This window comes from Myxocyprinus asiaticus, chromosome 14, assembly GCF_019703515.2.
Source record: "Myxocyprinus asiaticus isolate MX2 ecotype Aquarium Trade chromosome 14, UBuf_Myxa_2, whole genome shotgun sequence".
Classification (NCBI taxonomy): domain Eukaryota; kingdom Metazoa; phylum Chordata; class Actinopteri; order Cypriniformes; family Catostomidae; genus Myxocyprinus; species Myxocyprinus asiaticus.
Window position 1 is genome coordinate 6,098,099 of NC_059357.1, and position 25,590 is coordinate 6,123,688.

The 25,590-nt window shown below is 46.7% G+C and overlaps 1 protein-coding gene across 1 annotated transcript in view; it reads right to left on the reverse strand.

Moving 5' to 3' along the window:
• The window catches only part of LOC127451493 (basement membrane-specific heparan sulfate proteoglycan core protein-like), a 102,596-nt gene that overhangs the window by 63,405 nt on the left and 13,601 nt on the right, over positions 1–25,590 (reverse strand). The gene's annotated exons all lie outside the window — the stretch shown is intronic.

Sequence of the window (25,590 nt, forward strand, 5' to 3'; positions counted from 1 at the left end):
ACTTTAGAAATTATTTTTTGAATAACTGACTCATCATCAATTATCGATTTTTCCAAAAAAATGTTGTCTTGCAAATTGCGCTGTGGGCTGTCCCATTAGCGCAGGGGTGTGGGTTAGAGAACGGAATGCATATACATTGAGGAGTTTGCAAGGTTTGCCCAGGGATCAACAACCGAAGGCACACGTGCCACCTTTGCCACGTGGAGGGGTTGGCACGCGGACAATAGCAAGAGAGTGGACAAACCATTCGCGCGCCAAACTTGGCGCCAGTCTATCTCTACATTTTAGGTGGGTCGCGCAAGCATAAAGGTTTCGGCTTTACGTTGTTGCTCCACACAGTGGTTGATGGGAGTTTGATCTCTCGCTGGCTGGCAGAAGCTAGCACTGACGGATCACATGATATGTCAGTCCTCCTGCCACTTGTATCACTTGCATCAAGTTTATTTACAAAGCATACTTGCAATAAACAATGGTGACTTCTGGATTGCTTTTCATTTCCTTTTAAATTTAGGGTTATTCATTTATCTTATAAGGCCTTAATATGGAGTTTACTTGCAATTTACCAGGTCCATCTATCCTTGTACGATATTTATTTCTAGGAATTACATAATTGTATTCTTATAGATCTATACATGAATGCCTTTTTACGGAATTTACTTGCCATTAGAGCGCTCAAATTACTGAAATGGCAGAAAACTGCCATGTACCCGTTGGTCAGTCCAGCCAGCCCCTATTGTGTTAAAGAGCACCTAATTTTACTCTATCATTCCAAAAACTTAGGCTACATAAATGTATTTGTATGGATCTATTTAAGCAATACAGGGTTCAACGCTCAGATTTTTTTCTACTGGCCTAGTTGGGCCAGTGCTTCAGATTTTTACTGGCCCTGCCAAAATTTTCACTGGCCCCAACACAAACAGCAATGACAAATAGCTGTTTTTATCATCATGGCTATAAAAAATATGTCCGAAGTTAAATGTTGTTTACATATCTTATGTTTTTAATACAATGTCCCCCAGGGGCCTGGGTAGCTCAGTGAGGAAAGACGCTGACTACCACACCTGGAGTCGTGAGTTCGAATCCAGGGCGTGCTGAGTGACTCCAGTCAGGTCTCCTAAGCAACCAAATTGGCCCGGTTGCTAGGGAGGGGAGAGTCACATGGGGTAAACTCCTCGTGGTCACTATAATGTGTGGTTCTCGCTCTCAACAAGCCACGTGATAAGATGCGCGGATTGATGGTCTCAGATGCGGAGGCAACTGAGATTCATCCTCCGCCACCCAGATTGAGGCGAGTCACTACGCCACCACAAGGACTTAGAACGCACTGGGAATTGGGCATTCCAAATTGGGGAGAAAAAAATAAAAAATACAATGTCCCCCAAAATTGAATCACATTTATAATTTGCAAGATATGATTTATGCCTTATGTAATCCCTTATATGCACTTTACAGATATAAATTCATAAACACATCATATTATCCTCAGCCGTCCTGCCATTTACACATGTGCTTTTAAGCCAAGAGTTCTGTGGAGGAGATGATGGGTTTTCTGTCACCCGTTTAGTCATGCTTTCATACAACTTTTGCCCATGTGTAGTGTTTCCACAAGAAGGATCAAAGATTATACACTGAGTTAAAGATCTGATTATTTGTTGAGAGAACAGACTTGCTACTAAATCGGTTGTGATGTGTAATATACAGTAGGTAGATATTAGGCCTAATCTGTGAATTAACAATGTGTGTATAACATGAAATCAGACAACCCAAACAAAACCAAAACAAAAATACCTGTATGGTCCTGAAATGAGACATGTAACAGGTGTTTTATGAGGATGATATGAAGTAGACTGTTTCAAATATTCATCTTCACCCTGCAGCTGAACAGTTCTGATAATAATAGCCTAATAGCCATAGTGATCTTGCTTCTTTTCATATCAAACGGCATTATCATGTCGAATTAATGTCTACATTTTGAAACATTACCTAATTAAACGTATACTTACATTTTGGATATTGAGCAGCTCATGATTTCCAGACACGTGTATAACTGGGGTTTAACAAAGTTGATTACGTCTTATTCGGCACTTCATCTTTAAATGTGAATTTATGAGAGAAAATGTGTTTGTTTTTTTTTACAGTGGGAATAAAACTAGCGCTCTGTCCCTTTACGAGGGCACATGCATGTTAAACAGTCTACGCTGCACGGAGAGAGATGATGATGAGACCTATGCACGGAGAGACATGGATTTTCAGTCCAATAGAAAGAAACTGTTGTTCCCTTTCTGTCACTCACTCGACGTTGTGTCAATGTAGTGACACTAGGGGTCACTCTTGGGAGCCCGAAACACCTCTGGTCTTTGATAAAAGGCCAATGAAAATTGGCGAGTGGTATTTGCATATCACTCCCCCGAACATATGGGTATAAAAGGAGCTGGTATGCAACCACTCATTCAGATTTTCTCTTCGGACCGAACGGTCGATGTTCACTGAGCTGAATTCCACGACTGTTCATTCACCTCTGCTTTATTTGATGACGCATTTCAGCGGCTTCTCCCTCCTCTGCACTGATGCACTGCAGAGAATGCCCCTGGGCGCTTCGGCAGAAATAAAAGAGTATATTTCTCTAAAAGAGCGGCACACACGGGACGTCTTTTTAAAGATGCCTTTCCGTTTATGTGTTATTCCTGGTTGCGGTCGTTATCTCTCGCCTTCTGATGGTCACGATCGCTGTCTTCCGTGTCTGGGCGCTACCCACATGGAGAAAGTATTCATGGATGGATCATGTACTCATTGCGAGAACATGACCATGGAAACGTTGCGGTTGCGGCTTGCCTTCGTAAGAAAGCAAGCCACCCCAGTGGCTCCCCACCTCGGTCCTTCTACCTACAGGTATGAGGCCAGCACGGCTAGCACTGGGGGCGATTTGGGGACCCCAGTTGGACCACCTCCGCCGGGTATCCCCCCATGGACCTCCCATTCCCCAGCATGCTCGTCTGCCCTGATCGGGCTTCCGGATGAGTCCGCTGGCTCCGAACAAGAGGTCGAACTCGCCGTGAGAAGGTGATGAGCTCTCGAGCGCAGCATCGGAGAGTGGGTTCGTCCAGTCGGACGCGGAAGCCTCAGCTGGGCTCCCCCCCTCGGGTACGGTCGCCCAGTCACAGGCTGACGCGGAGAGGACGGACATGCTTTCCTGGATTGCCACGAGTGTCGAGCTAGAGTGGAACCCTCCGCTCTCCCCTGAACCCTCGCGGCTCGATGATTGGTTCCTGGGCTCGTGGCGCCGCTCACAGCCACGCCCCACCTCAGTTCCTTTCTTCCTGAAAGTGCACGAGGAGCTGACAAGGTCGTGGGAGGCACCTTTTACTGCCCGGTCAAGATCTTTCAGCTCCCCTGCCCTCACTACCCTTGATGGTGGGGCAGCCAGGGGCTATTCGGCGATCCCCCCGGTGGATAAAGCGCTTGCGGTGCACCTATGCCCGCAGAGCGCCGCCACCTGGCACGGGCGCCCAAAGCTCACATCCAAGGCCTGTAGGTTTACATCATCCCTGATGGACAAAGCCTACAGTGCCACTGGACAAGCCGCCTCCACCCTGCACGCCATGGCTCTCCTGCAAGTCCACCAAGCCAAGGCGCTAAAGGAACTGCACGAGGGTAGTTCTGCCCCGGGATTGATGCAGGAGCTGCGCTCGGCGACCGACCTCGCTCTCCGGGCGACGAAGGTCACGGCGCTGTCTCTCGGGCAGCGATGTCCACCTTGGTGGTCCAGGAGCGCCACCTTTGGCTCAACCTGGTCAAGATGGGAGAGGCCGACAAGGCACGGTTCCTTGGTGCCCCTATTGTTCGGCGACACCATCGAGGACTCTGCCCAGCAGTTCTCGGCGGTGAAGCAGCAGACGGAGGCTATCCGGCACATCCTGCCCCGGCGCGGCTCAAGATCCCACCCACACCTGCCCCCTGCGGTTACTGCACCGGCTCCGCCTCAGCCCGCCCCTGCGGCCCGGCCCCGGCCTGGAGCCCTCCGCAGGAAGCAGACGCCACCCGTCTCACGGCCGGCCGCCAAAGGCTTCGAAGCGCCCCTGAGATGGTCGACCCAGGGACAACGAAACCCGCTGCTCTGGAGCTGGTAAGCAAACCACTCCATCCCCAGGTGGAGGGCCGGGAAGAGAATCTTTTGTTGCCGTTTCATTTAATTTCGCCGCATGCCCAAGTGGCTGATGTACCCTAGAGTTCAGCAAAAGAGCAGTGTTCTTGTTTCCTGGGTCACATACCCGGTGCACATGGCTGTCATCATGACCATTGTCCACCATTCCATTTTGGCAGGTTTGGCGCTCCAGCGGCGGTCTCCCTGCCCCTGTGCGCCCAGCTGTGGCACAAATCTGCCCCCAATGTGACGGTCTCCACGGGTCACGAGGACAGGCCTCTTCCTCCCCCGTGCCAGGCTGTTCCGGGGGTGGTCACAAGGAGCCAAGTAAGTGCTTCGATGTCCCTGAACTCAGCACGGCCACGACACAGCGTGGCACCTCAGGCTCTTCCCCGCTGCGAGGCCCCACCCGTTGGTAGGTCCGATGAGATTGTCCCCTTGGTCCCCCTCGCCCAGAGCTTGGACGCGTGGCTTGCGCCTTCCAATCCGTCGCGATGGCTGGTCCGGACTGTCTGACTCGGCTACGCGATTCAGTTTGCCAGGCGTCCGCCCAGGTTCAGTACATGTGCTAACTAAGCCCTGTACTGGGGTAGGTGCTCCGCATGTGTTGGTTCCCCCATAGGTAACCCCATGCGACATATATCTTCCGCTTATTCGTTTCCCTGTTGGTAAACTGCGTCTTCCTTGTCACCATGTCTGTAGAAACTCCTCCCCTGTAGGGTAGGACCTACCATGGGACTTCTCCACATGACATACTTCCGACAGCTCGGCAAGACCATGTGACGTATTTCCACTCAAATACCCCCCCCCCCCGTGGCGTGGTCTCCGTGGTGTCTTCCCTTTGGGAGGGACACCCCCCCGATGTAGACCTGGTGGCCCCAGTCGGTTAACTTTTTTTTGGGGAGAGGAAAAAAATAGAGGAAACGACTGGGCTAGCCTGTTTCTATCTTTTGGGCAGTCGACTTGTCCCCAAAGGGCCGTTCGACACTCATAACAGTGTTGGGGGAGGGTACGTGTTGGCCTGGTGCGCTGGCTACGAGGCACACAGTGGTCTGCCTGTCACACACCGCCAGTTCATGTAACACAGTTCAGCCAGTTGTGGCGTTTTGCATAGGGACCCCTAGTGTCACTACACTGACACAACGTTGAGTGAGAGACAGATAGGGAACGTCCTGGTTACTTGTGTAACCTCCATTCCCTGATGGAGGGAACGAGACGTTATGTCCCTCCTGCCACAACGCTGGACTACCCACTGAAATGGCCGGACCTTGTCTCCGCTCCTCAGCACAAAAACTGAATGAGTGGTTGCATACCAGCTCCTTTTATACCTGTATGTTTGGGGGAGTGGTATGCAAATACCACTCACCAATTTTCATTGGCCTTTTATCAAAGACCAGAGGTGTTTCGGGCTCCCAAGAGTGACCCCTAGTGTCACTACATCGACACAACGTCTCGTTCCCTCCATCAGGGAACGGAGGTTACGCAAGTACCCAGGGCGATTTCTTGTGTTCCAATGTGTGGATTACTAATTTTCACCAACATGTAAAAACAAAAATGTGGGGATTTCACACATTGTGAACTCGGAATGTGCGGGGATACTTAAAATGTTGCACATGACATTAAATCCCACTATGAAATTCATTAAGTGGATTTTTTTCCTGCTATTTTCTACATATTGGTAATAGCTGCTGCTAAGACACTTGGAAAAGAGGGAGGACAGTGCTAGGAGAGTGCGGTCGGTGTCTGCACGATCTTGTGCGTGCACACGACCGTGCCTTGGCGTGTCCAGTATATTATGCATTTGTGCGTCTTTGTGCTCCTCGGTTAGAAGACTTCGTTCGCACCGTGTAATTTTTGTGCTCTCTCGCTTGTTGTTTGCTTGCACTAATGTTATAAATGCAGCACTGGCCCGATTGGGCAACTGGCCCGAATCTTTCTCACACTGGCCCCGGGCCATCGGGCAGTCCTTATTGTCGAGCCCTGCAATATCAGGGGTGGAAAGAGTACTGAAAAATAACTCAAGTAAAAGTACTGTTACATCTTAAAAAATGTAGTATGAGTAGAGTAAAAGTACCTGTCCTAAAATCTACTCAAGTAAGAGTAAAAGAGTAGCTCATTTAAAAGTACTCATGAGTAGTAAGTATTGAGTACTGAGTTGCAAAAGCTATGACCCTTTATAATAAAAACTGTATGCTGCAATTTAAAAATGTAACACACATACCGTAATTTACATTCTCTTTTATGGCTGTTTGCCAGAAAGAATAAAAAAAAATAGGTATTTTATAGGTGTTTGTGATTGGCAACTTTTAAAATACATCACTTATCTATGATACTGTAAACACTACCTGAATCTGATTTTTAAAAAAATAAATAAAAGGGCGACATGGTTACAGAAATGAAAAGATGAAAGTTATTTTCAATATCATAATATATGAAACAATTACATTAAAATCAGTTTATGTGCAGGGTCTAAATTTTCCTTAATGCCGACAGAGAGAGTTACTGTTGCGCATAAAACATGTTCAAAACAATGCAAGGAATGCAAAAAAATAAAAAAATTAAAAAATAAAATATGAAAACCCACTAAAAAAGCAGGGTCACTTGGTGCGTTATGTCCTGCACAATAGAGGGGGTAGAGCAGTGGTTTGGTACAGGGGCCACATTGGGCTTCAAAGGAGTAATTCACACAAAAATGAAAATTCTCTCATTATTTAGTCACCCTTATGCCATCCCGGATGTGTCTGACTTTCTTCAGCAGAAAACAAATTAAGATTTTTAGAAGAAAGTATCAGCTCTTTTGGTCCATACAATGCTATTGAATGGGTGAAAAAATTCTGAAACTCCAAAAATCACATAACTCAGCATAAAAGTAGCCTGATCCATGTGATTTCAGTGGTTAAATCCATGTGTTCAGAAGAGATATGATAGGTTGGGTGAGAAACAGATCACCATTTAAGTCAATTTTTACTATAAATTCTCCTCCCTTCTCAGTCAATCTCCACATAAAATTTCACATTGTTCTTCTTGTGTTCTTGGTGATTCACATTCTTCATGCATTTCGCCACCTACTGGGCAGGGTGAAGAATTTCTAGCAAAAATGTACTTAAATACTGATCTATTTCTCACCCACACCTATCATATCTTTTCTGAAGACATGGATTTAACCACTGGAGTCATATGGATTACTTTTATGCTGCATTTATGTGCTTTTTGGAGCGTCAAACTTTTGGCATCCATTCACTTGTATTGTATGGGCCTACAGAGCTGAAATATTCTTCTAAAAATCTTAATCTGTTTTCTTCTGAAGAAAGAAAGTCATACAAATCTGGGATGGCATGAGGGTGAGTAAATGATAAGATAATTATAATTTTTGAGTGAATTATTTCTTTAAGTAGCACATGGGGGGCTACATTGTCCTCCTTTTGAGATACAATGTTCAACATTTAGTTCTTGTATCTTTTAAGCCCAGCAATAGTTGTGTTCTCATTCTAATGCATGATGCACAATTTTCTGAAGTTTGTGACTGGTGGAATGTTCTGCCTGAAGTATTGCTCTACAAATGTTGATACTTTTCTATCAGGCATTAGAAAAAACATGATAAAGGCTTAGCGTAATTATAAATTATTTGATCATCTCTACTTTCCTGGTAATTTATTATACAAATTAACAGGGGTCGGTATTATATATATATATATATATATATATATATATATATATATATATATATATATATATATATATAATAAAATAAATAATAACAATATTATTAAAAAAAATCACTGTTTTATTAAATTACATTAATACATTTAAAGCTACTCAAGTTATTCAGCCAAAAGCAGAGAGTGGTTTTCTCATTTCCTTTTTATTGTTGTTTGATTAATAGCCTTTATATGACATAGCCTACTAGACAGTGCTCAATTCGGCTCCACATCCATAACAGATGGTGCCAGATCTGCAGCTGCCATTCAAGTTTTTTACGTGTGATTTGATGGGAGTCACGAGACTCTCCCTGGCCAATCATGTTGATAGATAAAAATAAAATCAGGATAGGGAAGTAGGGAACACAGACCTGGGAAAATAGCGCAGTAAAAGTACAGTTACAGTACTTAAAATGTACTCAAGTAAAAGTATACAAATTTTAAACTACTTAAAAAAGTACAATTGCAGTAACGTGAGTATTTGTAATTCGTTACTTTACACCCCTGAGCAATATCACATGAGCAAGAGTGCAATATGGCCCTACATCAGCACTGCTGTGATTCGGCTGCAGGCACGAGGCCTCAGGCCATATAGTAAGATTGAGAATGTGATATTGCCTATATACAACAGTTCAATGAACAACTTTAAAAAATGAGGAAAAACTGAGTATGGTCATAAAAAACGCATTTGTGCATGGAACTACTTTCTTACGCCACGGATCAGAATCTGACGATGCTGGTTCAAAAAAATGATGTGTTCAAGTCTCCGTTAGTAATTCAATAATGTCACTTTAGAAATAGTGTCATGGCTTGGGCTGTTTCTAACAAGTTAGTGGAGAAACAAGGATGTGTGTGTGTGTGTGTGTGTGTGTGTGTGTGTGAGAGAGAGAGAGAGAGAGAGAGAGAGAGAGAGAGATGGAGAGAGAGAGAGAGATGGAGCATGTGCGATCACCTGTTGATGATGCTGTAGTCTGTTAGTCTGCTTTCTGAAGATAAAGTCATTTCTGTGAAATTCAAACTATTTTCTCAGTGGAAAAATAGCCGTCCAAGTGGGGGTATTCCTCCCTATTTCATGGTAGCTCGTGCGCAAGAGTCTTTCTCTATAGAAACCGCAATCTCCTCCATCCTCTCCAATGTGGAAATTTCGTTAAGAGGTAAGCGTCTTGAGTTTGTGTAATAATTAATCAGTCTGTTGTGTCTCTCAGCTGTGATGCGCCTTTACGCTGAAGTTGTTAGTTTATAGCCGTTTAAAGCTATTTCCTAGTTTTAGTAGTGTAGTAGTAATTTTGAAATCACGAGGTGCTGTTGTATGTAAACACCACTGACGCTCACTTCACCTCACCTGTCTCATGTTTTACACAAAAATGTTCTTTTGCCTCCACCTGCTGGCTAAAATATGTAATGCCACAATATTAAATGTAAAGAGACACATAACTCTTAACACATATGCACTGCTCTTACACTTTAGTTTAGAACGGCACGAACACAAGCGGAGTGATACACACAGTGAATTGTCCGAGCGATGATGGTGTGAGACCATCAGTACTCATAGAACACCTCTCGTCCAATCAGATTCTAGGACTGGAACTAACTGTTGTTTATTCTTATATATTAACACCTTTATAGGGAATTTACTTGCGAAAATTTTCTTCACTTAGCCAGCCACCATGCAACAGTTTTCTTCCAGTGAATATCATACAAGGAGAAATGGACCTGGTAAATTGCAATATATGCTCCTTAAAAAAGCCTTAATACATTAAAATATTATTATTATTACTACTACTTATAATAATAATATTAATTAGGTTGTGACCCGTACTAGCCTTTTAAACTCCTCGACGTTCATGCAGTAAGTAATATGCAGTCCATTCCCTAACCCACACCCCCGTGCTAATGGTACAGCACACAGCGCAAATTGCAAGAAACAAAAATTGAAAAAAAAAAATGAAAAAAAAAATTTGGAAAACTGTTTATGAGTCAATTATTCCAAAATTCATTTCTGAAGTCACAATTAAGAAAAAGTAAAGTGGAAAAAAATGAGAGAAAAGATAAATTATCCATTCTTAAAATATCCGGGGAAAAAATGAAAGTTTCAAACCGTTTTTCTATTTTTGCATTTGGATTGGTATGGTCTGAAAAATTAACTGTAAAGCGTTACACGGACCCCAGAGGATCATTTGATTAGATATTTATTAAACATTTTTTTTAGATTTCGCTTTTTGTTAATTTTGTAAATTTTTGGCATATTTTAAAGTGCTGACATGCCACAATTTCAGACACATGTAACAGGCAAGGGATAAAGAAGTGTCTTCTGGCTGCAGCCTCTGCTTCACAACAGTTACCAGGAAGTGAACATATATCATGCGCTCTGCTTTAGGAGGTGTTTAGGTTTGTGTGGTTTGCAAGCCCAGAGGTCTTTCCCCATTCAAGTAGATAGGATTTGCACTGGCATGCCGTTTGTTTACATAGAAAAATAGCTCCCCGGGAGCGTTCCAAAGATGGCCGCTGAGCCGTAATTTTCAGCTACGTTAAATTTTATGGTAAAGTGGCAAATCTGTGACCCATTTGAAATTTCAAATGCCCCCTCTGGTAAATTATCTTGGCTCTGACTCCAGTAAACACAAAATTATATAGCGTCTCTATTTACTAAGGGCTTGTAAAAGAGGACGCAAGAAGCAGTTTTCCTTCTTCAGGTGACGCTTTATTTCCCCTCTTCCTCGACACCACTTTACAGTTACCTTTATACACTCTTTAAACCCTAACACACACACTGTTTCTACAAATAAACTTTCACTACTCGGGAATCGTTGCTCTGGCTCGGCTCTGTCATATCCAGTCTCTCCCCACTGAGCGTTGTGTCGGTCTCTTTATGCCGCTCTCCCCGTGCTCACTGAAATTAGAGACAGGTGTTAGACAATTTAGCTCAGGTGTATGCGCCCTTACCGCTTTCTCTCTCCAGAGAGATGCTTGACCACGCCCCCGCTGCCACATATCCCCACCGCCCGACTCAGGCCGGGGCGACATCCGGCCTGCCTACCACTCCCCCCCCATTCCTGGAAAGGAAGTCGGCGACAGCCATCTGTGCCCCCGGTCTGTGGACCACCTTGAACTTAAATGGCTGAAGAGCCAGATACCAACGGGTGATCCGGGCGTTAGTATCTTTCATGCGGTGGAGCCACTGGAGTGGGGCGTGAGCCGAGCAGAGGGTGAAGGCCCGCCCCAGCAGGTAGTATCGGAGAGTGAGGACCACCCACTTGATGGCGAGACACTCCTTTTCCACGGTGCTGTACTTAGTTTCCCTTAACGAGAGCTTACGGCTAATGTACAGCACCGGGCGCTCCTCCCCCTCCACCACCTGCGAGAGTACAGCCCCCAGCCCCGTCTGAAGCATCTGTCTGTAAAACAAAAGGGAGAGAGAAGTCAGGTGAATGTAACAGCGGCCCCCCGCAAAGTGCGGCTTTAACTTGCGTGAACACCCGTTGACACTGCTCCGTCCACTGGACCGGATCTGGAGCTCCCTTTTTAGTGAGATCAGTCAGCGGGCTGGTGACGTCCGAATAGTTAGGCACAAACCTTCTATAATAGCCAGCCAGCCCCAGGAACTGTCTCACCCCCTTTTTGGTCTTGGGTCTCGGGCAGGTCGCAATCGCCGCTGTCTTGTCAATTTGGGGACGCACCTGCCCGTGGCCCAAGTGGAACCCCAGATACCGTACCTCCACCCGCCCAATCGCACACTTCTTCGGATTCGCTGTGAGTCCCGCTCGGCGCAGCGATCTCAGAACCTCCCTCAGGTGTTGCATATGCCGCTGCCAATCATTGCTATAAATGATGGTGTCATCTAAATAGGCAGCGGTGTAGGTTGAATGCGGTCTGAGGATTCGGTCCATGAGACGCTGAAACGTAGCCGGGGCTCCAAACAAACCGAACAGAAGTGTCACAAATTGGTGTAATCCAAACGGTGTGGAGAAGGCGGTTTTCTCACGGGAAATTGGTGTCAAGGGGATCTGCCAATAACCCCTCGTCAAATCCAATGTCGAATAAAACCGAGCAGTGCCCAACCGATCGAGCAACTCATCAACGTGAGGCATTGGATACGCATCTAATTTAGACACAGCGTTGACTTTTCTGTAATCCACACAGAATCGCACAGACCCGTCGCTCTTAGGCACTAGAACAACTGGGCTGGACCAATCACTGTGGGATTCTTCTATTACCCCCATATCAAGCATCGCATCCAATTCTTCCCGAACAATTTTCTTTTTGTGTTTGGGTAGTCGATGGGGCGGCTACGTACCACGACCCCCGGCTCGGTCTCGATGTGGTGATGGATGAGGTTTGTACGTCCCGGTAGAGGGGAGAACACATCTGCAAACTCCTGTTGCAACCTGGCAACCTCCGTGAGTTGGCTCGGTGAGAGGTGGTCTCCGCAAGTGACCGGGGTGAACTGTTTATGTTTTGAACTCACCTCCGGTCCGAGCTCCGCCTTCTCGGGAACCACCGTAGCCAACGTCACGGGGACCACCTCCCTCCACAATTTTAGGAGATTGAGGTGGTATATTTGACGTGCGTCCCCTCTATCGGTTCGTTTAGCCTCATAATTGAGATCCCCCACTCGTCGTGTGACCTCAAAGGGTCCTTGCCACTTGGCGAGTAATTTAGAGCTCGATGTGGGAAGCAATACAAGCACTTTATCTCCCGGTGCAAATTCCCTTAGCTGAGTTCCCCTGTCATACAGTCGGTGCTGTCGTTCTTGAGCTTGGAGCAAATTCTCCTGTGTTAGTTGCCCCAAGGTGTGGAGATTTGCTCGAAGATCAAGAACGTACTGAATTCCATTTTTACTGTTTGAAGGTCCCTCCTCCCAGGCCTCTCGCATTACATCAAGCACGCCGTGTGGGCGTCGCCCATACAGCAGCTCGAATGGGGAGAAGCCAGTGGAGGCTTGCGGGACCTCTCGTACTGCAAATAACAGGGGGTCGAGCCATTTATCCCAATTTCTAGAATCATCGTGCACGAACTTACGAATCATGTTTTTGAGGGTTTTGTTAAATCGTTCCACCAGGCCATCTGTTTGAGGATGGTATACACTGGTGCGAATCGATTTAATATTTAATAGTTCGTACAGCTCGCGTAGTGTCCGTGATGTAAATGTTGTGCCTTGATCGGTGAGGATTTCTTTCGGAATCCCCACCCGGGAGATTATTTTGAAGAGTGCCTCCGCAACACTGCGTGCTGAGATGTTGCGAAGAGGCACTGCTTCCGGATATCGCGTTGCATAGTCCACTAGGACCAATACAAAGCGATGTCCGCGTGCTGACCGTTCTAATGGCCCGACGAGGTCCATTCCAATTCTCTCAAAGGGGACCTCGATCAGAGGGAGAGGGCGCAATGGCGCTTTTGGGGTGGCCGGTGGGTTAACCAGCTGGCATTCGCGGCATGCCGCACACCACCTGCGGACATCGCCGCCAATGCCCGGCCAATAGAAACGGGCTATTAGATGGTTCAGTGTTTTCCTTTCTCCTAGATGACCTGCCATGGGATTATAATGAGCCGCCTGGAATACCATTTCCCAACGGCTCCTTGGAATCAAAAGTTGGGTTGTGTCCTCTTTGGTCCGAGTGTCCTGTGTCACTCGATACAACCACTCATTTATAATTGCAAAATAGGGGTATGAAAGTGCGATGTCAGGCTGGAGTCGTTGACCATCGATGACTCTCACTTGGTCAAAGGCGTGTTTGAGGGTTTTGTATCGCGACTGCTCCAAAGGGAAATCCCCCTCAGGGAATTCCCTGAGAAGGGGAGGGGCTGCAGCCTCTCCCCCTCTCTCGTCATCATGACGTGGAGCTGTCGAGGACGGCCCCGGCTCCACCTCCCCTGCCAGAGCATCGCACATCACACATCTCCCTATTTTCACACAGGACCCATCCGCGCAAATTCCCTTTAATAAAACTCTAAAATCAGGCCAATCAGTCCCCAAAATCAGCGGATGGGTGAGGCGGGAACTAACAGCAGCCTCCACTCTATGCTTTTCCCCCCAGAATTTAATTTTCAGGGTCATCACCGGATACTTGTGAATATCCCCGTGTACACACTTCACCTTCACCGTTTTGGATGTGACCAATGCCTCGGGTTGAACCAGGCATTGGTGGATAGTGGTTTGATTACACCCGGTATCCACCAACGCTTGGTGAGTACCCCCCTTGACACTTACCGGTATCCGGTACGCTCCGGCCCGTTCGGGGGCAGCCTGTGGGAGGTCAGAGACCCGCACCACCATCCCCAGCTCCATCAGAGGGCACTGATCTCGGAAGTGGCTCGGGTCTCCGCACCTCCAGCAGGCCGGCCCAGGCGCTACGCCCGCACTTGCGTTGGCGGGGCATTGGAGTAGGGGAAGGTGTCGCCTCCCACACCCGGGAAACTGGTCTCAGGGGCTGAGTTCCTCCTCGTCTGCGTGGGGCAGGAACGGGACCTGGAGAGAGAGCAGACGAGAGAGAGAGAGGGGAGGGGGAAGAAACAGAGGGAGGAGAGAAAACGTAGGAGGGATCTTCTGCCCTCGGGATCGCCGCCATGTGGTCCTCCGCAAGTTGGATAGCTTCCTCCAACGACGCCGGGCGGTGGCACTGGACCCACTCCGCCATCCTTTTTGGCAGTAGAACTATGAACTGTTCCAGTACCACCTGGTCGATAATTCCCTGGACGTCGCGATCCCCCGCTAGCAGCCATCTTCGGCAGGCGTCACGGAGCCGCTGGGCAAAGGCAAACGGGTGGTCGGAGCTTTCCAACTTCAAGCTCCGGAAGAGTTGACGACTTTCCTCCGGAGTGCGACCAACCCGTTGCAAGATGGCTCTTTTTAGATCTCCGTAGGCCAGGAGGCTCGACGCTGGCAGTTGTTGAGCCGCGAGCTGGGCTTCCCCGGACAATAGTGGGATCAATCGGGCTGCCCATTGGCCGAGCGGCCAGCCCTAGATCTCGGCGGTCCACTCAAACAAATCCAGGAAGGGCTCGGGGTCGTCCGCTGCCCCCATTTTCTGTAATGCTGGCGGGGGTAACGGCGTGGGTGTGTCCGGGGTCGCGGCTGAGGATGCCCCCTGGCTGAGGAGGCTCCGGATCGCCTGCCGGTCCTCGGCTTGAGCATGCATGAGCTCGACAAACCGGCGGTCTTGATCTTGTCGGAGCTCAAGCAGCGTTTGTTGGTGGTTCTGATGTAGGCTGGCGAGGGCTTGGAGGATCTCCTCCAACTGGGAGGACTCTACGGGACGACCTCCATCCATCTTCGACCCAAACTTCAATCCTGGGTTTCGGCACCAGTGTAAAAGATGAAGCGAGAAGCAGTTTTTCCTTCTTAAGGTGAGGCTTTATTTTCCCCTTTTCACGACACCACTTTACAGTTTACCTTTACGCACTAAACTAAACACTAACACACACTGCTTTCACAAATAAACTTTCACTACTAGAAAATCCTTGCTCTGGCTCGGCTCTGTCGTATCCAGTCTCTCTCTCGACTAAGTGCTGTGTTGCTCTATTTATGCCGCTCTCCCCGTGCTCACTGAAATTAGAGACAGGTGTTAGACATAATTTAGCTCAGGTGTAAGCGCCCTTACCGCTTTCTCTCTCTCCGGAGAGATGCTTGACCACGCCCCCGCTGCCACACCCGGTTTCTACACTGACTTCCTGTGAAATTCAGGGTAAATTTTAAAATTCTGATTTTTGTCTACAAGGCACTATCTGGTCTCGTGCCCCAATATATCAGTGACCTTCTACACCCTTACTCCCCCACCAGAGCTCTCAGGTCTTCTGATCAACTTTTATTAAGGGGTTCCTCATTGCCGCTATAGATCTAAGGGTGACCGTGCCTTTTCTGTGATAGGTCCTAATCTGTGGAATAGTCTCCCTTTCCATGTGAGGTCAGCTTCATCATTAGACATTTTTATATCTTCTTTAAAAACATATTTTTATTCTGTAGCTTTTGAATAGATAATTGATTAGTTTGAAATGGATAAATACATGATGTTGTGTTTAATTTTTGTTATTTATTTTATTATGTTTTATATTTAACTTCAAATCAGTCTGTTTTATTTCACTCTGTCATTTTGTTTGTTTGATCTGTAAAGCACTTTGTGTCAACTTCTGTTGTTTTTAAATGTGCTCTATAAATAAAGGTTGACTTGACATCCTGTAACAATGCTCTAACAGTTACACCCTAGCATCATAGGTGTAAGTTTTGCACAGGCAAGCATCATTAACCTTTTTTCAGTCGAGTTAAATCTAGTTCTATTTCAGTCTAATTTAATATTCATACCATATACCAATATACATAGCAATACCCTTTTGAGGACTCATGAATTTGCAGGAATACTGTGTGTATAATCTGTTGATGTCATGAAAAACACTTTTAACTATTGTACTTCACACCAATATAAATGAATCCATATTTAAACTGAGATACTGAGTGTGAAAGAGGAAGGACAAAGAAAACATATAAATGTGCACTTATAAGAACCCCTGGGTGACAATGACATCATCTTGATGCATCTTTAGCGACAGTGTGAAGTGAAGATCACGGCAGTAAATTGAGAATGAGAATGTAGTTCCCTATCTGTCACTCACTCTACGTTGTGTCGATGTAGTGACACTAGGGGTCACTCTTGGGAGCCCGAGACACCTCTAGTCTTTGATAAAAGGCCAGTGAAAATTGGCGAGTGGTATTTGCATGCCGCTCCCCTGGACATATGGGTATAAAAGGAGCTAATATGCAACCACTCATTCAGATTTTGTCTTCGGAGCCGAACGGTCATGCTCATTGAGCTGAATTCCCACGACTGTTCGTTCACCTCTGCTGGATCTGACGGCACATTTCAGCGGCTTCTCCCCCCTCTGCACTGGTGCAATGCAGAGAATGCCCCTGGGTGCTTCGGCAGAAATAAAAGAGTATATTTCTCTCAAAGAGAATATATTTCTCCAAATGAGCGGCAAAAGACGCGTCTTTCTAAAGATACTTTTCCGATTGTGTGTTATTCCTGGTTGCGCTCGTTATCTCTCACCTTCTGATGGTCACAATCACTGTCTTTCTTGCCACCTCAGAGGCTCCCCGCCTCGGTCCTTCGACCCACGGGTATGAGGCCAGCGTGGCTAGCACTGGGGGCGATTTGTGGACCCCAATGGGACCACCTCCGCCGGGTATCCCCCCGCGGATCTCCCATTCCCCAGCACGCCCGTCTGCCCTGATCGGGCTTCCGGATAAGTCCGCCGGCTCATCTCACGGCGAGTTCGACCTCTTATTCGAAGCCTGCGAAAGTGATGAGCTCTCGAGCGCAGCATCGGAGCGGGCTCGTCCAGTCGGACGCGGAAGCCTCAACTGGGCTCCTCCCTTCGGGTGCGGTCACCCAGTCACAGGCTGATGCAGAGATGACGACACGCTTTCCCGGGCAGCAGCGGCTCACAGCCACGCCCCGCCCCCGTTCCTTTCTTCCTGGAAGTGCATGAAGAGCTGACAAGGTTGTGGGAGGCATTTTTTACTGCCTGGTCCCGATCTTTCAGCTTCCCCGCCCTCACTACCCTCAATGGTGGGGCGGCCAAGGGCTATTCAGCAATCCCCTCGGTGGATAAGGGCACTCGCGGTGCACCTGTGCCCGCAGAGTGCCGCCACCTGGCGCAGGCGCCCAAAGCTCCTGTTCAAGGCCTGTAGGTTTACGTCGTCTCTGACGGCCAAGGCCTACAGTGCTGCTGGACAAGCCGCCTCCACCCTGCACACCATGGCTCTCCTGCAAGTCCGCCAAGGCACTAAAGGAACTGCACGAGGGTAGTTCCACACCGGGATTGATTCAGGAGCTGTGCTCAGCAACCGACCTCGCTCTCCGGGTGACGAAGGTCACGGTGCGGTCTCTCGGGCGGACGATGTCCACATTAGTGGTCCAGGAGCGCAACCTTTGGCTCAACCTGGTTGAGATGGGTGAGCCCGACAAGACACAGTTCCTTGCTGCCCCCGTCACTCAGGCTGGCTTATTCGGCAACACCGTTCGGCATATCGTGCCCCGACGCGGCTCAAGATCCCGCACCCCATCTGCTTGTCGCCAAGGGCGTCCCCCTGTGGTGACTGCACCGGCTCTGCCGCAGCCCACCCCTTCGGACTGGCCCCGACGTGGAGCCCACTGCAGAATGCAGACGCCACCCTTCTCGCGGCCGCCAAGAACCCGTGAAAGCCTTCAAAGTGCCCCTGAGACGGGCGACCCAGGGACAACGAAACCCGCTGCTCTGGAGCTGGTAAGCAGACCACTTCATCCCCCGGTCAAGGGCCGGGAGGAGAACCTTTTGTTACCTTTGCATTTAATTGCGCTGCATGCCCAATTGGCTGCAGTACCCAAGAGTTCAGCAAGAGCGGTTTCCTTGTTCCCTGGGCACGTATCCGGTGTGCACAGCCGTCATCACGAGGTTTGGCGGTCTTCCCGCCCCTGAGTGCCCAGCTGTGGCACAAATCCGCCCCTGATGTGACAGTCTCCATGGGCCACTATGACAGACTTCTTCCTCCCCCATCCCAGGCTGTTCCGGGGGTGGTCACAAGGAGCCAGGTAAGTACTTCGATGTCCCTGAACTCAGCACGGCCACGACATGGTGTGGCACCTCGAGCTCCGCCCCGCAAACTGAAAACAGTGGTTCCACTGAAACTCTTTCAGAGGCTCCTGGGGCATATGGCATCCTCAGCGGTGGCCATCCCACTCGGGTTGATGCATATGAGACCACTTCAGCACTGGCTTCAGACTCGAGTCCCGAGATGGGCATGGCGCCACTGGACACATCGCGTGGACATCACACCGGTCTGTCACCGCCTCTTCAGCCCTTGGACAGACCTCACATTTCTACTGGCTGGCGTTCCCCTAGAGCAGGTCTCCAGGTGCGTCGTGGTCACGACAGATGCCTCCAAAACGGGCTGGGGCGCTGTTTGAAACGGGCACGCCGCCACCGGCTTATGGATGGGCCCATGGCTGCATTGGCACATCAACTGCCTCGAGTTGCTGGCAAATCTGCTCACCCTGCGGAGGTTCCAGCCGTTGATCCAGGGCAAGCACGTGTTAGTTCAGACAGACAACATGGCAACGGTAGCATATGTCAACCGCCAAGGCGGTCTGCGCTCTCGTTGTATGTCACAAATCACCTAGGCTAGGGCCCCCTCTATGAGGCGCTTGTATGCCGTGGTGAACCTGTGAGCGCTGCCCCAGGAGGAGGCAGACGCAGCCCTGTCATTGCTGTGTCCGGTGCATGCTTTACGCATCTATTTGGATCGCACACAGAGCTTTAGGATCTCTGAGCAGCTCTTTGTCTGCTTTGGTGCACAGCGGAATGGAAGCGCTTTCTCCAAGCAGAGGATCGCCCACTGGCTCATTATCACCATAGCTATGGCATATCACGACCAGGATGTGCCGACCCCGGTAGGGCTACAAGCCCATTCTACCAGGGGTGTAGTTGCCTCCTGGGCCCTGGCCAGGGGTGCCTCTCTAACAGACATTTGCAGAGCAGCGGGCTGGGCAACACCCAACACCTTTGCAAGGTTCTACAACCTCTGGGTGGAACCGGTTTTGTCCCGTGTAGTGGCACGCAATACAAGCGGATAAGCCCTGGATAGCCGGCCGGGTGTATCTCTTGCACATAGCGCCTTTCACCTCCTCTGAGAAGATGACGTGCGCCATTAACTCCCAGTAGTGTTCACAAACTTTGTTACTTAGTTGACTTCCTCCGAGCCCTGCCAGCCCAGTACACGTGCTAACTAAAAGCCCTGTTCTGGGGTAGGTGCTCCGCATGTGGCGGTTCCCTGTAGGCAACTCCATGCGATGTATATCTTCCGCTAATTCGTTTCCCTGTTGGCAAACTGCATCTTCCTTGGGCAGAGGCCCCTCTGCCACAGTCTCCATGTTTGTAGTAACTCCTCCTCCATTGGGTAGGACCTACCATGAGACTTCTCCACATGACATACTTCCGACATAGTTTGGCAAGGCCATGTGACGTATTTTTCCACTTAAATATCCCCCCTCTCTCTGGGCGAGGTGTGGTCTCCGCGGTGTCCTCCCCTTGGGAGACCCCTAGTGTCACTACATCAATACAACGTCGAATGAGTGACAGATAGGGAATGTCATGGTTACTTGTGTAACCGCCGTTCCCTGATGGAGGGAATGAGACGTTGTGTCCCTCCTGCCACAATGCTGAACTACCCGCTGAAATGGCCGGACCTTGTCTCGGCTCCTCAGCATAAAACCTGAATGAGTGGTTGCATGCCAGCTCCTTTTATACCCGTATGACCGGGGGAGTGGCATGCAAATACCACTCGCAAATTTTCATTGGCCTTTTATCAAAGACCAGAGGTGTCTCGGGCTCCCAAGAGTGACCCCTAGTGTCACTACATCGACACAACGTCTCGTTCCCTCCATCAGGGAATGGAGGTTACACAAGTAACCATGATGTTTATCTGATGTTTCTGTGTGTGTTGGTACCAGTAAAACTGCCATCCAGTCGACTGATCCATGTGACAGGTCAGAGTCACTACGCCTCATGTGTGTTCTTTGCTGGAATTAATTTATGAACATAACAGCTCTCTAAATCATGGCTATTGTGTCGAGTTTCATAGTCAGCTTACAGATGTATGTGCCAAACATGTGTATTCCCTGGGATATCTCTTCTGTTCATTACAAATAATTAACTTCGGCAGGTTGGATATTGCTGGAGGACTTTAAAAAAAATGTTTGGTAACCCATAAGTAATTAGTCAAGTGTTACCACATAAACATGAAGGAAATACTAATTATTTTAAAGTGAGGGTCATGGTAATGCATTATTGATTAATGACACACACTTGAATATACACATAATTTGTTTTTTGTTTTTTTGTTTTTTTTTGCACAAAATGTTTTGAAAATGACTATTTTATTCATAGATACTGTAGGTTAATTTTACAAGAAGTGTTTAATTTTATGTGAAGTGCAGTTTTTTTCTTCTGAGTAACTTAATGGATCCAGTGAAAAAAAGAATGAGTGTCACATCCATCAAGCTTCTAATCCAATCAGGTTTCGCCATATTCAATGCTCATGCTGAAACTGAAAGAAGAGCGAGTGCGATTTTGCTCCGTCGATCCGCCTTCACGTTGTAAACTTTAACATACATTCTGTTCTGTTCATACCGAACATAGACAAAGGAGGAAACGTCAAATTAATTTGATAAAAACTGTACATATTTACTGAGTGGACTGTCTAGGGTGGAAGTACACATGTGGAATCGGCCTCATGTTGCACGCCGGTTTTCTCTCCATTTTCTGTTGAAGTCTTGTGGAGATCAATGCACTCGTCCTTTAGATGCATCATTTTATTATTTTACTTTATGTTAAGAGAGAAGACTTTTAAAACATGTAGTAACCGTGAGCACCAGCAATTAAAAGCATTATCCTGCTAAAGGTTTGTAGCCTATACAATTCTGTTCAATTATTTCAATGATTCATAATTCAGTGCCAGAATGTTTATATATATATATATATATATATATATATATATATATATATATATATATATATATATATATATATATATATGTGGTAACACTTGACTCATTACTTATGGGTTACCAGAATTATTTAAAAAAGACCTTCAGCAATATCAAACATGCATAAGGTAATAATTTTTAATGAACAGAAAAGATATCCCAAGGAATACACAGGTTGGGCATATACATCCCTATATTTCTGTAAGGTAAGCTGACTATGATCACAGACCCCCACCACTTATATGTTTGAAAATATTATATGTTGAAAAGTTTCAATAAATAAATAAATCAACATTACAATTACAGTTGCCACAATTAACTTATCTTGAAAAGTTTCAATAAATTAATAAATCAACATTACAGTTACAGTTGCCACAATTAACTAATCTTGGAAAGTTTCAATTATATCACTTCATTTAAGTCTACTCCCAAAGCCCAAAAATATTCTGTTTACAACATCATTTGGGTGCATGAAAGGAATAGTTCACCCAAAAATGAGAATTCTCTCATTATTCACTTACCCTGATGCCACCCCAGATGTGTATGACTGTCTTTCTTCAGCAGAACACAAATAAAGATTGATAGAAGAAGATCTGAGGTCTGTCAGGTCCTTGAAATGGAAGTACATGGGTGCCAGCACTTTGATGGTCCAAAAGTTACATTTAGGCAGCATAAAAGTAATCAAAATTAAATCAAATCACTTTTATTGTCACACAACCACATACACAAGTACAATAGTGGGTGAAAGTCTTGGGTGCAGTTCTGAGCAACATAGCAGTCATGACAGTGATGAGACATATACCAATTTACAATAAACAGATTTACACATCACAATTAACATATCTAATATACACATAATTACACACAACACAATATACAAATAATAATATACAATGTACAGTATACAATACACACAATATAGAATATTGTACAGTAGAGAATACACACAATATAGCATACACATACACAGAATATAGAATACACATTATACAATAAAAATATTATATATAGTATATATAAAATATACAGTAGGTTGTATTGTACTGTATTGACATTCAGGCTGTCGGCTGATAATCAGTTGCCAGTGTGTTGTTAAGAGAGAATATAATTTATGACAGTCCAGTGTGAGATAATAAGATTAACACAGTGCAGTGCTGATGTATATTGATCGTGAGAGATCAAGAGTTCAAAAGTCTGATTGCTTTGGGGGAAGAAGCTGTCTTGAAGTCGGCTGGTGCGGGGTCCTGATGCTGCGATACCGCCAGCCTGATGGTAGCAGTGAGAGCAGCCCATGGCTTCGATGGCTGGAGTCTCTGATGATCCTCCGACCTTTTTTCACACACCGCCTGGTATATATGTCCTGGAGGGAGGGAAGCTCACCTCCGATGTTGTGTCTGGCAGTTCGCACCACACTTTGCTGGGCTTTGCGGTTGTGGGCGGTGCTATTGCCATACCAGGCAGTGATGCAGCCAGTCAGGATGCTCTCTACAGTGCTGGTGTAGAACCATGTGTGGATGTGGCGGTTCATTCCAAACTTTCTCAGCCATCACAGGAAGAAGAGGCACTGATGAGCCTTCTTCACAACGGCCTCAGTGTAGATGGACAATGTGAGCTCCTCATGTGGACACAGAGGAACTTGAAGCTGCTGAATCTCTCCACCGGTGCTCCATTGATGGTGATGGGACTGTGTTCTCTGTCTTTTCTCCTGAAGTCCACCACAAGCTCCTTTGTCTTGCTGATGTTGAGGGAGAGGTTGTGCTCCTGACACCAGCGTGTCAGAGTGTGCACTTCCTCTCTGTAGGCCGTTTCATCATTGTCAGTGATCAGACCTACCACCGTCGTATCATCAGCAGACTTAATGATGGCATTGGAGCTGTGTGTTGCTACACAGTATGTGTGTACAGGGAATACAGGAGTGGGCTGAGAACACAGCCCTGCGGGGCTCCAGTGTTGAGGGTCAGTGATGAGGAGATGTTGCTGCCCATTCTAACCACCTGGCGTCTGCTTTACAGGAAGTCCAGGATCCAGCTGCACAGCGAGCTGTTTAAGCCCAGGGCCCGGAGTTTCATGTAAAGCTTGGAGGGCACTATGGTGTTGAATGCTGAGCTGTAGTCTACAAACAGCATTCTCACATAAATGTTCCTTTTTTCCAGGTGGGAGAGAGCAGTGTGTATTGTAGATGCAATGGCATCGTCAGTGGAGCGGTTGTTGCGGTAAGCAAACTGCAATGGGTCCAGTGATGGAGGCAGCACAGAGCAGATGTAATCTCTAATTAGTCTCTCAAAGCATTTGCTGATGATGGGGGTCAGAGCAACAGGACGCCAGTCATTTAAGCAAGTGATTTTGGATTGCTTTGGTACAGGCACAATGGTGGACGTTTTGAAGCTTGTGGGGACTACAGACAAAGAAAGGGAAAGGTTGAAAATGTCCGTAAAAACACCAGCCAGTTGGTTTGCGTACGCTCTGATGATGCGGCCCGGAATGCCATCTGGACCCGCGGCTTTACGGATATTCACCCTTCGGAAGGATCGGGTTACATCCGCTACAGAGACGGAGAGTGAACTAACCTCTGTAGCTTCGGCCGTGAGAGCTCTCTCCACGAGGGCGGTGTTATTTTCCTCGAAATGAGCATAAAAAGTATTTAGCACATCCGGGAGAGAGACAGCAGTGTTCACGGCGGAGTTTTTATTCCCTTTACAGCCTGTGATGATATTAATTCCCTGTCACATGCTTCTAGAATTGGTGGTGTTAAACTGTCCTTCACTCTTGCCCCTGTACTGGTGTTTGGCTGCTCTGATTGTTTTGCGGAGTGCATAACTGGCTTGTTTATGCTCCTCCGCATTCCCTGAATTAAAAGCGGAGGTCCGCGCATCAAATGCAGCGCGAACATCGCTATTTATCCATGACTTCTGGTTGGGGTAGATCCGTATTGTTTTGGTCAGAACAACATCCTCTACGCATTTTCTGATGAAACACGTTACGCTATCAGTGTAATCCACATGACTCCAGTCGATCAATGAATGTCTTCTGAAGCAAATCGATATGTTTGTGTAAAAATAAATCTAAAATGAAAACGTTATTAACTTTAAAAAGCGCTTTCTGCCAGCAGTTGATGCATCACCTAGCTGTCACGTGACGTATTAAGCATGTCGGCGAGTTCACGTGAGAATTCGGAAGCTTAGATTAACACAGAAAAAGAAACAAGACTTTGGCCATTTCAAACAGCATCAGAGCCTGGACAGAATCGCTGATTTAACGTTAATTTTTTTTTTTTTAACATAACTATCGATTTGCTTCAGAAGATATCAACTGACTGACTGGAGAAGTATGGATTACTTTATGCTGCCTAAATGTGACTTTTGGACTGTCGAAGTGCTGGTACCTGTGGACTTGCATTATAAGGACAAATAGAGCTCAGATCTTCTTCTAAAAACCTTTTTGTGTGTTCTGCTGAAGAAAGATAGTCATACACATCTGTGATGGCATCAGGATAAGTGAATAATGAGAGAATTTTCATTTTGGGGTGAACTATTCCTTGAATGCAATAGCAAATCAAAGGTGATTAAATTAGGCCATTATCATATCAGAAACGACAACCTAGTGTTCTAGCATTGTTGCATTGCTCAATTTCTGTGTATAAAATTATTCAAAATTTGAATAGTACTTTGGTTTTTCACGCAATAAAGCAATTTAAGAACACAATTCTCAGCTTGTTTTGGATGCATAGTCTACACAAAGAGTATGGCATGCCATTGCCCCACAAAAATAAGTAGCTTAATGCAAATTCTATTAATCAAAATGAATAACAATGGCAAGTGACGAGCCTTACACTGTTAGTTGATCAGCTAATGTATACGTTTGCAATGTTTTTTTTTGTTTGCAAAGTATTAACCAGCTCATGTGGATTTTTTAAAACTCAGTCAATGTTAGCTAGACGTATTGCTGGCTTCCATGGCTGCAGCGTGCTGTGTTTGCCCGCTATCTTGTTTCAAATCTGGCCTCGAAATACTATTGGGAAATGGGCAGTGGGCGGGATTACACAGGCCAAAACACAAACAGAAATTCCGGCCTGGAACGGACATTTCAAAGTAGAATATACTGACTGTAGCCAGTATTTCAACTTAGCATGTTTCCTAAATCTCTGATAACATATTATGATAATTTTATGCTTTAGTACAATAAACATATTACATATTGCACCTCTAAGGGACTTGTACACAATTATTACAAATGGCGC